At 39.6% G+C, this 13,673-nt stretch overlaps 1 protein-coding gene and 1 long non-coding RNA gene across 2 annotated transcripts in view; one reads left to right on the forward strand and one right to left on the reverse strand.

Annotated features, from left to right (window-relative positions):
• LOC129867106 (alpha-tectorin-like) overlaps positions 1-7,911 on the reverse strand; it is a 77,585-nt gene extending 69,674 nt beyond the window's left edge. The window contains exon 1 of the mRNA XM_055940287.1: positions 7,804-7,911. The gene's annotated coding sequence lies outside the window, so the exon portion shown is untranslated. The remainder of the gene's footprint in view (positions 1-7,803) is intronic.
• Positions 7,912-10,019: 2,108 nt separating this feature from the next.
• Positions 10,020-13,247, forward strand: LOC129868845 (uncharacterized). Its single transcript, XR_008761825.1, has 3 exons — positions 10,020-10,440; positions 12,760-12,957; positions 13,164-13,247. It is a non-coding gene; the product is annotated as an uncharacterized LOC129868845 (long non-coding RNA).
• Positions 13,248-13,673: the final 426 nt, after the last annotated feature.

Genomic DNA, 13,673 nt, shown 5'->3' on the forward strand with positions numbered 1-13,673 from the left:
CTGGGCTGGAACAAAAGTGTGCATACTGAGTGGCTCTCCAGGTCTGGAGATAGAGAGCTGTCACCTCTGCTGTAAGGACACAGAGGTCTGATTCTTACAGTGCTTCCTAAATTATCAGACTGATCAGTTTCACTATCTGGTTGGGTTAAATTCTGTCTGTCAGCAAACTGATTCTCTGGCCTGGACCCATCAGAACTCACAATACCCTTTTCACACTCCACTGTATCATGCTGACCAGGGCTGGGCGATATATCAAGTTTTTTCATTATATTCAAGTTTATATTTTCGCGTGATATGGAAAATGCCTGTATCGCAAGAATCGAGGTTCTGTTATAATGTTGTAACGTTTTACAAATGCAGCATCTCACTGTCTCTTCTTTGTCAGCCCAATGTCAAATCATGTCCCAATTGCATGATAACCTCTGTGCACGCGTTGTCCATGTAACGCTCGTCTGATGAAGAATGAGGAGTGGACCAAAGCGCAGCGTGGTACGTGTTCATGATTTTTTATTTAACTCAAAACACTACGAACAAAAATAACCAAGAGACAAACGAACAGTTCTGTAAGGTAACCAAACTAAACAGAAAACTACCCATAAACCCAGGTGGGAAAAAGGCTACCTAAGTATGATTCTCAATCAGAGACAACGATAGACAGCTGCCTCTGATTGAGAACCACACCCGGCCAAACACAAAGAAATAGAAAACATAGAAATAAAGAAACTAGAATGCCCACCCTAGTCACACCCTGGCCTACCCAAAATAGAGAATAAAAGCCTCTCTATGGCCAGGGCGTGACAATACACCAATCACAACCCTGGACCCTTTCACAAATTGAAACCACGGCGGAGAAGTGTAGCGGCGGTAAGAGTTTCACCAAAATGGAAAGTGAGGAAGCTAGCTCAGCCTCTCGTGAGGAGGAAATCATCCCCAAAAAGGGCAGCAATCTTTTTTCAGTAATATGGAAGTGGTCGGGTTTACGAGGTCTGATGTTCAGCAAACGAATGTCCTGTGCAAAATGTGTCAAAAGACAATTGCTACGAAAAGCAGCAGCACAACCAACCTCTTCCATCACCTGCAACTGAAACACGCGGTGGAATGGGAGGAACGCGTGAGACTACGCAACGCCGATTCCAGTCGCCCCATTCCCAAAACGTCTGCTAAAAGACAAACTACCACAGCCGCATCCTTTTCAAACGTAATCCCTTATGACAAGAAAAGTTTGAGGTGGAAGGAGATAACAGATGCAGTGACCTATTACATAGCGAAAGATATGGTCCCAATCTTTACAGTAGAAAACCAGGCTTTAAAAAGCTGTTAGGTACAGTTGACCACAAATATCAGCTGCCAAGCAGCAAGTACTTTACGGAAGAAGCCCTGCCTCGATTATACACCGCTACCTGCGAAAAAGTCGCAGAGAAGCTGGCTAGTGTTTCTTATTTTTCCACCACAGCCGATCTATGGTCGAGCAGAACGTCAGAGCCATACCTAAGTTTGACAGTCCACTACTTAAATGAAGACTGGAAATTGCAAAAATGTCTGCATCCACACATCTTACTTCCCCAATGATCATACGGGTGAAGTAATAGCCCAGGGTCTCAAAGACTCTCTGGTATCGTGGAAGATGAGCGAAGACCGACAGGTGTGCATGACAAGTGACAGCGGGAGCAACATGATAAAAGCATTGCGCTTTGAGAACTGGACCCGCCTGCAGTGCTTTGGGCGCAGGCTTCACCTCGCCATCGGATAATTAAAGTGCATTCAAAAAAGTTATGCTCAGGCCAGCTGTAGGCTAATGTGTTAGTAGTTGTGTCATTCTGCCAATCCAATAGCAAATAACCACAGGCTGTTTTTATTATAAAAACTGAACTAAATAAATACATTTTCAATCAAAATGATTATATAAACTAAAATCCATGTGTACGTGTGTGTATACTGGGTGTGTTATCGTGTGTCTGTGCCATGTGTGTCTCTTCACAGTCCCCGCTGTTCCATATGGTATATTTTTATCTGTTCTTTTATCAGATTTTACAGCTTGCATGAGTTCCTAGATGTGGAATAGAGTAGTCATGGCTCTATGTAGTACTGTGCGCCTCCCATAGTCTGTTCTGGACTTGGGGACTGTGAAGAGACCTCTGGTGGCATGTCTTTTGTTGTATGCATGGGTGTCTGAGCTGTACACTAGAAGTTCAAACAGACAGCTGGGTGCATTCAGGTAGCTAATAAAATAGCAGCAGGTAGCCTAGTGGTTAGAGCGTTGGGCCAGTAACCGAAAGGTTGCTGGATCAAATCCCCGAGCTGACAAGGTAAAAATTTGTCATTCTACCCCTGAACAAGGCAGTAAAACCACTGTTCTTCAGTAAGGCATCATTGTAAATAAGAAATTGTTCTTAACTGGCTTGCCTAGTTAAATAAAGTTTTTTTTTGTTTTTTTTAAATAAAACATTTCAATACGTCAGCCCTTCTCACGAATACAAGTAGTGATGAAGTCAATCACTCCTCTACTTTGAGCCAGGAGAAATTGACATGCATATTCTCTGTGAACATTTAAGGGCCAGCTGTGCTGCCCTGTTCGGGGCTAATCTAAATGTTCCTAAGTCCCTCTTTGTGGTACCTGACCACACGACTGCACAGTAGTCCAGGTCCAGGTGCGACAAAACTTGGACATGTAGGACCTGCCTTGTTGATAGTGTTTTTAAGAAGGCAGAGCATTTCTTTATTATAGACAGACCTCTCCACATCTTTAGTTACTGTTGCATCAATATGTTTTGACCATATTGCAACTTGCTCAATTTCCACATTATTCATTACAATACTTTAGTTGAGGTTTAGGGTTTGGTGAATGATTTGTCCCAAATACAATGCTTTTATGTTTTGAAATACTCAGGACTAACTTATTTTTTTCCCACCCATTCTGAAACGGACTACAGCTCTTTGTTAAGTGTTACAGTGATTTCACTTGTTGTGGTAGCTGACGTGTATAGTGTTGAGTCATCAGCATACATAGTAGAGGTCGACCAATTAATCGGCATGGCCGATTAATTAGGGCCGATTTCAAGTTTTCATAACAATCGGTAATATGCATTTTTGGATGCCGATTACATTGCACTCCACGAGAAGACTGAGTGGCAGGCTGACCACCTGTTACGCGAGTGCAGCAAGAAGTCAAGGTAAGATGCTAGCTAGCATTAAACTTATCTTATAAAAAAACAATCAATCTTCACATAATCACTAGTTAACTACACATGGTTGATGATGTTACTAGCTGTCCTGGTTGCAAATAATCAATGCGGTGCCTGTTAATTTATCATCGAATCACAGCCTACTTCACCAAACGGGTGATGATTTAACAAGCGCATTCGCAAAAAAAAGCACTGTCGTTGCACCAATGTACCTAACCATAAACATCAATGCCTTTCTTAAAATCAATACACAAGTATATTTAGTTATGGATGCCACCGTTCGATAAAATACGTAACGGTTCCGTAGTTCACTTAAAGAATAAACGCTTTGTTTTCTAAATTATAGTTTCCGGATTTGACCATATTAATGACCTAAGGCTGGTATTTCTGTGTGTTTATTATATTATAATTTAGTCTATGATTTTATATTTCATAGAGCAGTCTGACAGAGGTGGGAGGCAGCAGCAGGCTCGTAAGCATTCATTCAAACAGCACTTTCCTGCGTTTGCCAGCAGCTCTTCACAATGCTTGAAGCAAAGCACTGTTTATGACTTCAAGCCTATCAACTCCCGAGATTAGGCTGGCAATACTATAGTGCCTATAAGAACACCCAATTGTCAAAGGTATATGAAATACAAATCATATAGAGAGAAATAGTCCTATAATAACTACAACCTAAAACTTCTTAACTGGGAATTTTGAAGACTCATGTTAAAAGGAATCACCAGCTTTCATATGTTCTCATGTTCTGAGCAAGGAACTTAAACGTTAGCTTTTTTACATGGCACATATTGCCATTTTACTTTCTTCTCCAATGCTGTGTTTTTGCATTATTTAAACCAAATTGAACATGTTTCATTTTTTATTTGAGACTAAATTGATTTTCATTTATGTATTATAATAAGTTAAAATAAGTGTTAATTCAGTATTGTTGTAATTGTCATTATTACATACACATACATATACACATATATATATATATATATTAGAGGTCAACAGATTATGATTTTAACATCGATTATTTATATATAAATAAATAAATAATCGATGTCGATGTTGACCTCTAATATATAGGCACACAGGCTTTACTCAGAGCCAGTGGCAGATCATTAGTAAAGATATTTAAAAAGTAAGGGCCCTAGAAAGCTGCCCTGGGGAATGCCTGTCCACCTGTATTGTGTTGGAGATGCTTCCAATAAAGAACACCCTCTGTGTTATGTTAGACAAGTAACTTTCGATCTACAATATAGCAGGGGATGTAAAGCTGCACTGAAGTGTAACAAAACAGCCCCCACAATATTTGTATTATCAATTTCTGTCAGCCAATCATCAGTCATTTGTGTAAGTGCCGTACATTTTGAATGCCCTTCCCTATAAGCGTGGTGAAAATCTGGTGTTAAAAGGGTTAACTGTGAAATTGAATTGTATCTAAGGGTTGGTAACAGGCTGATTGGCTGGCTATTTGAGTCAGTAAAGGGTGCTTTGCTATTCCTGGGTAGCGGAATTACTTTTGCTTCCCTTCAGGCCTGAGGGCCTGTCATCCTCAGTAATTTTCCATCTTGTAGGCCTAGATTGAAGAGATGGCAAATAAGAGTGGCAATATCGTATGCTGTCATCCTCAGTAATTTTCCATCCAAGTTATCAGACCAAGGTGACTTGTCATTGTTGATAGACAAACAAACCATCTGTACTGACAAATCATGGGTTTCACCACACCGGCAACAAAACAACATGGTGCTCAGTATCCCTCGCTCCCGCAATAAGGAAAGTAGCTAGATAGTATAGCCAATATCAGGCCAGGCTGACGGCTAAAGCACATTTATTGTAGTGATTTTTAATAATAATAATAATGAGGAGCAACCAGATGCAGCACTTGACACATTTGTGAAATTGCTTATTCCAGTTACTAATAAGCATGCAGCCATTAAGAAAATGACTGTAAAAACAGTTAAATCCACGTGGATTGATGAGGAATCAAAAAATTGTAGGCTTTGCTGCAATGCTACAGTTGTCAACAACTGTTGTCCCTGACACAACCATTAGATGGAGCTGAAAAAGTACAACTATGTTACATTTTCGTAAAAAACAATTACTCATACAGAATGAATCTGAACACTCACAATTCCCAACTTCGGCAGACAAATTTCTAATTCTCGATTAAGTTTCTATAACCCTAACCGAACCTTAACTATTTTACATTTTAACTTAAATGGTGTAGGGATGTGCAAAGGATCCCGGATAGCATGGACCGGGCGCACAGGGAGCAGCGACAACATCTTTATGTCATCCAAAAACATGGCAGACATTGGATTAATATAAAATGTTAATATCTTTGGCTGTGAGTGATTACATTTTTGGGGGATCTCTGCTACAATCATTTGAATAATTCAATTCATGTTTTGCGCACAAAAGGTGACGACTTAAGAGTCTTAGAGAAGTCAGATTTTAAAATGTCTATGTGTCCGTCAATGGAAATTGTCTTTCTGGTTCGGGCGTCATTTAAACTGCAGTACTGAAGCAGAACTGTATGAGCAGTCGAAAACGTGATTCTATACCGGATACGTGGGCCACACAAGCATAGGCTATGTTCGAGAGGATCAAAACCGCAATGTATCATGGGTAAATTGTGACCGACAAATAATAATGAGTCGATATTTATGATGAAAGGTGATTTGTAGATAATAATAATAATAATTCATTTAATTTGTAAAGCACTTTCATACACCCAAGGTGCTGAAGAAAATAAAACATTTTATAAAAATAATTTAAACTATCCAAAACACAGAACATCTTAAGCAGACAACAATCAAAGCTGTCGTCAGATCTGATGGACATTAGAACAGAATTGACATAGGCCCTTGAAAGCTTTACTGAACAGCTCAGTCTTTAGCTGTGCCTTAATAAGGATTAAACAAGACCAGAGACTCTGCAGCCTGACCAGGGTTGCCATGTTCGCACTTTTCCTGAAAATTAGGCCTACTTTCAGAATGTCGCAGGTGAAAATGTATTGGTCGCAGGTGGCAGGTTTTTGGACTACTTCTAAATTGCACCGAAGCCACCATGGCATTTCTCTTAGATATATATTTCATTGTAACCTGCTGCTGACTATCAGGCAGCGAGTAGGCTGTTACTGAGTTAGTGAATGTTGGGAAGGGTTAAGTTGCATTGAGAACACTGGTTGAGAGATTGTTGCAGCAGAGGCAACTGAGTCACGGAGACTTTTTACCAGTTGTAGGTAGGCTATTTAGATTGGTCATTATGGAGACAGCCTCTTTCCATAAAACATATTAATGCACTAGAACTGCTAGAACTAATATAACAGGGACAAAGCATTCGATGAGGACTTTAGGCGCACTAGAGCTCTTTAGATGAATTCGCTCAGAGGAGGTTTAAAGTAAACTTAATTCTAATGTTGACTATTCTTATGGATTACCATATCAATCAAAGGGGTTTTACTCATGCTCAGTTCCAGGGTCTGGAGCGCTGCGAGAGTGGACATTTGAAATGGAAGTTACGGAACTCGCTCGCATGCTTCTGTTATGGGGGAAAAGTCCACAATGAAAATTACATTAAATGATTGGCTACATTTGATGGAAAATGATCTGGCAAGTTTAATGAGGACAAATTATATTTTCTCCTGTGGCATATTCTTAAACTAGCAAGAATTATTATTTTAATGAAAAAACGAATTTAGCTTCTTAGCCTACCTTGTTAAAAATGACGTCAATATACCCTAAATTCACACGATAACTTTATGGAAAAGGGGTTTCATGGGTAAATGTGGCAACTCTCTTGCTGCAACAAAAAAACTGGGCTAGTTTTCAGGCCTTGTGGGCAGGTTCAGGGGTCATTGGGCTTCACATTTTAGCTTGACATGGCAACCCTGGCCCTGACAGTGACTGAAAGTGTGTTCCACAGCCGAGGAGCAGCACAACCTAAATCCCTGTCGCCCATAGTTTTTAGACTGCTGTTGGCCTGCTGAAGGTGGATGGAGTGGCAAAGGGTGCGTGTGGGGTGCCCATGGGGTAGGATGAGTTCAGACATTTACTTGGTTCCAGAGTTGTGGATAGCTTGGTAACTGTGAACCAGGATTTTAAAGTCAATGTGTAAGTATAATTGATAATAATAGATCGGTCAGTTGGCAGTCGCTTTAATCCGAATACGGCCATAAACTAGATCACTGGAAAGGGCTCATCATCAAGACTGACTGAACCGAATCTGTTCGTCTCCACTCGACTCTCGCTGTGCAACAAACGTCATCAATTTGTAAATTTGGGCACCAGGTGTGTCCATATTATAGCCTCTTCAATGTAGAAGGCAATCCACGATAGAACAAGTATTATATGGATGGGCAATGCGACATCATTGTTACATTGCTATAAACAATGGCATAATGTATCCGTGTTTGTATTCTGTACTGGTTGGTTGTTTTTTGATACTGTGCGAACACCATTTAAAAAAATTGAGAATCATGTTCCCAAAACAGTAGCTACTTGGACGGGTAAAGAAATGCGTATGTACTTAGGGCATATATTGCACCTCAATCAATGGTGCATAACAATAATAATCGTTCAATTGGACCACATCTCTTTCGAAAAGGCATTGAGAAAACATTCCTTACCTTCCTCTGTCGTTTCCTTCGAATGGTTGTTATTGTTGTTCAAACCGCTGTGAAGCACGCAAGAATAAAGAAGTACTTCCGGGTCACGGATTTTTTTTCTTCTATTCCTTCAGAATAAAAGTCACGTCCGGTATACTTTGTAAATGAATAATTAGGGCGAAAATTTGCTAAATTCTCAATATATTTTATGCTAGTTCCATTACAAATAATGATTTAAAGAATTTCTATACGATATACTGTTGTGTACTCATGTCATTTTTCCTCCTGAGACACAGCAATTAATTTTTGTCATCCCTAGTGAAAATCAGTTCTTGTTCCATATCTCTGAGGCCATATGAGCCACTGTCCTGCTGTCCCTTTGAGAGGACACTCTGGCGTTTTCAATAATATCACGTGTTGGGGTGTGACCCTGACATAAGAGCTTATCAAGAAATGTCCTCTGTTGTGGACACCCTGATATCACAACTATGTTTTTCACCTACTTTTCACCCATTGACTGTAATGGCAATTACAATAAAAGTTAACTATATATATATATATATATATATATATATATATATATATATATATATATATATATATATAAAATCTTGGTAACCCCAAATGTTTTTTTATATTGGACATACATATTGTACCATACAAAATGATCTGTACGTGTCGCAGTAAAAGGTGAGTCAATTATAGTTTCCAAATCCATAGATACTTTTGTACGGTGCAATGTGTATGTCCAATATGAAGTTGATGGGCCACTCTCTAGGCCCATCACTCTCTAGGCCCATAAATGAGCAGCGACGCTCCTCTGGTAGTAAACTCTGTGGATCTGGAAAATAGAAGTGCTCCTGAGTAGAATGGACCAGCTTTAACTGCGACACAATGTACAGATAATTTTGTATGGTGCAATATGAACACTGAACAAAAATATAAACACAACATGCAACACTTTCAAAGCTTTTACTGAGTTACAGTTCATATAAGGAAATCTGTCAATTTAAATAAATTCATTAGGCCCTAAACTATGGATTTCACATTACTGGAAATACAGATACACTATATATACAGAAGTATGTGGACAGCCCTTCAAATCAGTGGATATGGCTATTTTAGCCACACCCGTTGCTGACAGGTGTATACAATTGAGCAAACAGCCATTCAATCTCGATAGACAAACACTGGCAGTAGAATGGCCTTACTGAAGAGCTCAGTGACTTTCAATGTGGCACCGTCATAGGATGACACTTTTCCAACAAGTCAGTTCGTCAAATTTCTGCCCTGTTAGAGATGCCGCGGTCAAATACAATTGCTGTAATTGTGAAGATGAAACGTCTAGGAGCAACAACGGCTCAGCCGCGTAGGCCAAACAAGCTCACAGAACAGGGCCGCCGAGTGATGAACCACGTAGCGCTTAAAAATTGTCTGTACTAGGTTGCAACGCTCACTACCGAGTTCCAAACTGCCTCTGGAAGCAACGTCAGCACAAGAACTGTTCTTCGGGGGCTTCATGAAGTGGGTTTCCATGCCCAAGCAGCCACACAGAAGCCTAAGATTATCATGTGGACGGCCAAGTGGCGGCTGGAGTGGTGTAAAGCTCGCTGCCAACACGTTACATGTTGCATTTATATTTTGGTTCAGTGTATGTCCAATATGAAAAACGGATTGGATTTAAGCTGTTAGGCTACTATTTAAGGGCCGCAGAATGAGCAGTGGCGCTCCTTGGGTTGTACACTCTGTGGATTTGGAAACTAGAGGTGTTCCTAAGTAGAATGGACCCCCCTTTTACTGTAAATCAATGTACAGGAAATTGTGTACTACGGTGCATTATATCCAATATGAAAAATGTACTGAATGACCAATATGAATGGGCTAAATAACAATGTGATTTAAAACTTCTAATGGCTTGGGGGCGCTATTTTCACGTCCGGATGAAAAGTGTGCCCAAAGTAAACTGCCTGCTACTCAGGCCAAGAACCTTGGATATGCATATAATTGGTAGATTTGGATAGAAAACACTCTAAAGTTTCTGCTACTGTTTTGGGAACATGATTCTTAATTAAAACTGTTTGAATAAAGTCTGTGAGTATAACAGAACTGATTTGGCAGGCGAAACCCCGAGCACAATCAATCCAGGGATTTTTTTTTTTGAGGTCAATCTGTTTTCCATTTATTTTCTATGGCAGGGCCGTTTTAATATAAATATCCTTGCGATTCCTATAGCTTCCACTAGATGTCAACAGTCTTTAGAAATTGGTTTATATTTTTCTTTAGAGAAATGAAGAAGTAGCCCTGTTATTTTCCTGTGTCACTCCAGGTTCACTTTATTGATTTGGTGCGCATGACCTAGAACATGCTTTCTTTATTTTCGTCCGGTGTTGAACGCTGCTTATCCCGTCTTCAATTTGATCGATTATTTAGGTCAAAAAATACCTAATGTTGTATTACGAAAGTTGTTTGAAATGTGTGGACAAAGATTACAGGTCATTTAAGATTTTGTAGCGTGAGTTGGAACCGTTGTTTTTCTGGATCAAACGAGCCAAATAAATGGACATTTTGGATATATAACGAAGGAATTAATCAAACAAAAGGACCATTTGTGATGTTTATGGGACATATTGGAGTGCCAACAGAAGAAGCTCGTGAAAGGTAAGGCATGAATTATATCTTTATTTCTGAGTTTTGTGTCGCGGCTGGCGGGTTGAATTATGATTGTCTGTCTTTGTTTGATGGGGTGCTGTCCTCAGATAATAGCACGGTTTGCTTTCGCCATTAAGCATTTTTGAAATCTGACACTGCGGCAGGATTAACAACAAGTGTAACTTTAATTTGGTGTATTGCATGTGTGATTTCATGAAAGTTAAATCTTTATATATTTTTATGAATTTGGCGCTCTGCCATTTCACCGGATGTTGTCAAATCGATCCCGCTAAAGGGATTTGATCCATAAGACTATCATAATATTATTAATATTAACTTATTATTATTAATAATGTTTTGTTATTTGTATTACTGTTGGTAACGGAATTCCTTTTTTAATATTGTTAAACAAAATTCTAAGTCTGCTAATAGCTGAGGTCATGGCCTTAGTCTTGCTAGGTCCTGCTTAGGTCAGTGGTTCCCAAACTGTGGGGCGCCCGAGGTGTAGGCATATATTTAAAAGAAACTCAGTCCAGTTTTACACTTAGTCTTGAAAGTTGTAATAGTAGAAAGTGGGTAGTGCATCATTAGTTCCTCGTGTAATGTTAAGTGGGTAGTGCATCATTAGTTCCTCGTGTAATGTTAGTTAATGCATACCTTAGAGAGCTATTTATAACTTGTCAGAAATGTCTAGATCAACTAGCCAATAAGCAAACATTTTTTATATCAGCTAACATTCTTTTATAAAAACATCTAAGCTGACGGGCTAGTGGATCTGGTAGTGTTTGTTGAATGATGACAAACACTTAATTGAAGAATCCCTACTGTTGACCAATCACTGACAAAGAGGCGTAGACTTTGGCTACTACTTCGGCTTGGCTCGAGAAAAAATGTATTGTGCACTAATAACCAAAATGTACAAAAACGTCACAAAATGTCGTCGGTATAATATATGCACAAACTGCCCAGAACTGTTTCGGCTGGGAAGCATTCGGACACCTTTACAAGGATGACATGTCCTGAACAGAATCAGCCTGTGTGTTGTATTGTGAAGAAAATTAGCTGAGGAACAGGCACTTGAACGCTCTCATGACTCCATTCTATGCGCATTAAAGTTTTAATCGGTTTGTCTGAAGTGCCTTTTGAAAGCCTAACACTGTGATACCGGAATTTATAACTTAGTTAGTCATGTTGGCAATAGAATAAGCATTCAAATGATGCCCACCTGACCCAGATTGCGATTTATAATGGAACGTTTTTGGATTGCGTAAACAACTACAGTAATTGTGTGACGTGAGGACGTAGGACTGTGTGCCAAACAAAACAATTACAAGTGTGCTTACTTCAGTTCCTCAATGGCAAAGCTAGGAGAGGTAAAAAAGAAAACCACCTTTACAGTTGAAGGGTCTTTCCTTGAGTCATAAAAGTGCATTGACATTACTTAGGAAATGTACACAGTTTGGGGAAGTGTGTGGCCAATTGGAGACACAAGTTAGACGTCACTCAAACCCTTGTAATCCTTATTTCTTATCTTGCACCTACGCTAAAATGTAATATTCTTACTTTGTTACTGAATGTATCCAGAGTATTTTTTGAATTTAGTTTTTGACAAATGCTGTGAAAATTACAGGAAATGTAAAATGCACATAAAATCAACAGTGGAAATGTTTGGATTCAGTCTTTTCAGGGGAACTGTTGTGTCCTCACCTTCTGGTCTGATAATTTCCCCATAATCTCCAAAGTGTTCTCTTTCAAATGCTGCCATGGTCAGGCATATGTTTTTTTTAAAATAGTTCTTCTGTTAGAAACATTTAAATTTGTCCCTGTACATATAGGTCAATTTCCACGAGTGTAAGGGCTAAACAAAAGTCCCCCAGGAAGAAGATACTATCTCAATAGGTGCTAAAGGTAGTTAGCGTCTATGAATGGGCCATGTCCTAATTAGCCAGTTAGCTAATTTACCAAATAAGTTTTCATTACATTTCATATTCATATATTGTGAATGATGATAAACTACTACATGCATTTTGATTGTTGACATTTAGTGCTGTTTGCTGTAATACTTTTTGTTGACATGTTGAAATGAATCCCATACATCATTTCAGTTGATTTGAAATTTAAAATGAAAGGTAAAAATATCATATGTTGAAATTCTTCTTGTAGTTGGTGTGAATGCCATGTATTCTCATCAAGTCCCTCTGCAGTCGATATGAGAAGAACTGAGTAGTTTTCTTAGTTATAACTAGAATGACACATCAAAGGCTTTTCTTCAATGAAGTGCCTTATGTCCTAATAGAAATAACAATAACAACCTATCTCTCAACACAGATCTAGAGAACCAGTGCAAAGCGTTCAGGGTGAACGCGGCGGACGCCATGCCTGGCAGTGACTGGACACCGTTTGTGAAGAACCACTCCTACCTACATCGTGATTGTAGGAGGGGGCGTGGTGGGCTGGTCCATCGTCTACTGGCTGAAGCAGAAGATAATTCTGGACGGGGTGCTGGTGGTGGAGAGGGATCCCACTGTGAGTGGCCTAGGCTGTGTCGTGTGACCTCACTCATGTCCTCCAAATACATCTGAAACTCCTGTCTACCAGCGCTTGGGAAAAGTTTATGCCAATGTCACAGCATTGTGGAACATACAAGCCATGTACACATTACTGAGCCAAGCAAAACCAAGGCAACTGAGCTGAATATTGATTATGCTGATTTTGATGATGCTGTGTTTCAGGTTTTAGGTACGCCACGAACACAATGACTACTGCAGAAGGTGACAATGTGGATTTCAGAAGAATCAAATATGCTAATGCAGGTATGACTCCTGATTTGTACAAGGACACTTTTCACTAAACATTAACTCTCCAATTAAGTTTCAAGTTTTAATGTCACATGCACAAGTACAGTGAAATGCCTTTCTTGCAAACTCAAATCCCAACAATGGAAAAATCACATTTACATAAGTATTTAGACCCTTTACTTAGTACTTTGTTGAAGCACCTTTAGCAGCGATTACAGCCTTGAGTCTTCTTGGGTATGACGCTACAGGCTTAGCACACCTGTATTTGGGGAGTTTCGCCCATTATTTTCTGCAGATTCTCTCAAGCTCTGTCAGGTTGGATGAGGAGTGTCGCTGCACAACTATTTTCAGGTCTCTCCAGAGATGTTTGATCGGGTTCAAGTCCGGGCTCTTGCTGGGCCACTCAAGGATATTCAGAGACTTGTCCCAAAGCCACACCTGCGT

This window comes from Salvelinus fontinalis, chromosome 2 (genome assembly GCF_029448725.1).
Source record: "Salvelinus fontinalis isolate EN_2023a chromosome 2, ASM2944872v1, whole genome shotgun sequence".
Lineage (NCBI taxonomy): Eukaryota > Metazoa > Chordata > Actinopteri > Salmoniformes > Salmonidae > Salvelinus > Salvelinus fontinalis.